The 2,628-nt window shown below is 54.8% G+C and overlaps 1 protein-coding gene across 6 annotated transcripts in view; it reads right to left on the minus strand.

The window, feature by feature from the left end:
- The window catches only part of LOC113202449 (uncharacterized), a 47,756-nt gene that overhangs the window by 41,501 nt on the left and 3,627 nt on the right, over positions 1-2,628 (minus strand). The window lies entirely within an intron of this gene.

Raw genomic sequence — 2,628 nt, forward strand, 5'->3', positions numbered from 1 at the left:
GGCATAGCCAGTGGCAGAGCAAGGCTCTAATTTTTATGGATTTTTTCTTTGAGACCATGCGCTCTGTTGCTGGCGGCGGCCCGGCCCGACCCGGCCGCCCCTTTTCGTACACCCTTTGCTCACGCACTGCACGCACTACTGGACCCGCCCAGGCCTGCTCTCGCCTCTATGCTATGCGCGCTGCACAGAAACGAGTGCATACTCTGATGGCTACTGCATACATTTAAAGGGCGCATAGTTTGGGTAGAATAGCAAAGTGGCACCAATAAGTCGCCGGATCGCAACCGGTACTGTCAGGCTGCCCAGCTCTAACCACACCAACATTGTGTATCGGTAGGATTACCGGAAAAAATGTCCAAAAGTTCGTGAAGTTTACAAAATAAATTTCAATATTTGACTTATAGAGTAACGTCTCAATTAGTTAGGTGAATTGGAATTGTGAAGTCGTGACATCAATTTGTAAATTTAACTCAAATTGTTAAGATAAGAATTCAAATGACGACACAATAAGCCGGTCATCAACTAGTACATGTTTGAGAGACTTAATTTTATGACTGAGTCCGTAAATTTACGACAACGATCGCCTCGGTAAAAAAAATATCTCCATACTAGGACTCTCACTTTTACCCGCGTACCCGCCCGCCCGGGTAGGAACCGGGTGAACGGGTCTACCCGGGTACCCGGATAGACCCGGCGGAACCACGCCAGTAGGTAGGTAATTTTACATACCGGGTCTGCTCGGGTAACCCGCCGCTACTCGGTAAGACCCGCTTGCCCGGTTCCCACCCGAGTTACCCGTGTACCCGCGGGCCCGGGTTTTGGTTAATTGTTTTTCAAAACCATATCATTCGAGCTTATTTGTAGTCTTGGCCGGTGGAAAACTTTCTGGCGGTTTATAGCTGTACGCCTGTGGAGCGCGGGATAGGCCAACCCGCTCCGCATGTCTGCTCGACGGGCGGCCTACCTGACGCTCTACCAGGCGCCCGGCCCTCGCGCCGACCCGGCCGTCACGTCAAGCAAATGGTGCATAAAATGGTGCTAGGATAAGGCTTGTTTTACACCCAAGCACAAGTGAAAAGACGCTAGGGAGGGGTGTTTATTTCATTGCGGACACTTCAAAGAAAACAATTAAAAATATACCATGAAAAGTAACCCCTATTTCTCGCCTTGCCACCTACAGTGAAGAATATTCGATGTACGTATAAACTATCGCCAGCCCAGACAAGGTCTCCGTATACATTCCCTGACCTCAACGACAGGCCGTAAAACTCTAACCCGGAGTTCGGGTCGGACCCGGCCGGGGCCGGGGGTGTCGGAGAGACAATGAGTCTTCTGCACCCGCCAAAGAGGCCATCCCTACAAATCAAGAGGCTTGCCACTAACCCAGGGGTCATAAGGTCATCGAATTGGTCGCAATCTCCTCCTCCTCTCCTCCCAGGGGGAGGGTCATGGGGCCAGAGCCGGCGTCATGAGCTACACCGCCCACTGAATGGACCACATCCAGGCGGCCAGGAGGAGCAGGGACGGGGCATAATTCTCTCGACGAAGGAAAACAGAGAGAAAGAAAAGTGAAACTAGAAAAGAGTTCCTCGTCACTCCGAAATAAAAATAAATTGCGCAGACTAAATAATTAATTCGTTTAGGCGAGCTAACAGGTGCGAGTGAGCGTGGGGAGAGGACGAGGCAGAGGATGGACTTGAGGGAGTGGAGGCCCAGGGAGTCGACCCCCTCCTCGTCCCGCCCCCGCTGCTTGCAGCGCAGGGGGAAGACAAAAGTCAAGGCACACTGTAAGTCGAACTGACCTTACAAAAGGCGAAAGAAGTGGGCCGAAACTTGAAAAAACTTTTCTACAACTTTTCTCCCTATTGATCGAGTGGTCAGAGCTCGGTCGTGGGGGGGAGGGGTGGGTACACCCGGAGGGGTGGTGGTGGCAGCGGAGGTGGTGGAGGAGGAGGAGGAGAAGGAAGGGGTGGGGCGGGTGGGAGGCGGCGCCCTCCCTGCTGTACAAACTGGGGCTGATTGCGCCGAAACTAGTGCGGGCCGGGAGGCTGCGTCCGGGAAAATAAAGTCTGCAGGGCTGGCTCCGGCGTGGTGCGCCCGGGCCCTGTGTAATGAGTAATGCGCTTCCAGACGCAGCCCCGGCGGCTCGCTCGCACGGCCGAACAGCTGCCCGGGCGGCACGGGGATTCGAACCGCAGACAGACCGGCCCCCGTGCGGACGCGCGTGCGAGGCTAGGCAAGGCGGCCCGAAGCTCCAGGGGGGATATCGGGGGCCGCCAAAAAGAACGCCCGAGTCGGGCGTTATTCGGCAAAGCCTTGAAACGTCGCCGCAGTTTGTTGCTTGGTTTTTATTATTTTTTCTTCCCTTTGTGGCAGAGGGAATTACAAAACCATTACTTCGCGCTCGTACCAACGGCCCAAGAACCGTACATCATCAGGACATTTTTCGACGCTTGCATCGGCAAGAAATAAACGCGAGCGGTCATCCCGTGCCTTCCGACCCGCCGGACTGTCGGAGACCGGCGGCGCCGTCCTTCTGCCCCCGCCGACCGGGCCGAGCTGATTCCACTGGTAGAAATTAACAGAGTACACATATATACCTGCCGTGCCGAGGCGCGTACCCCCCCC

Source organism: Frankliniella occidentalis, unplaced genomic scaffold (genome assembly GCF_000697945.3).
Source record: "Frankliniella occidentalis isolate FOCC.00 unplaced genomic scaffold, Focc_3.1 Scaffold396, whole genome shotgun sequence".
Lineage (NCBI taxonomy): Eukaryota > Metazoa > Arthropoda > Insecta > Thysanoptera > Thripidae > Frankliniella > Frankliniella occidentalis.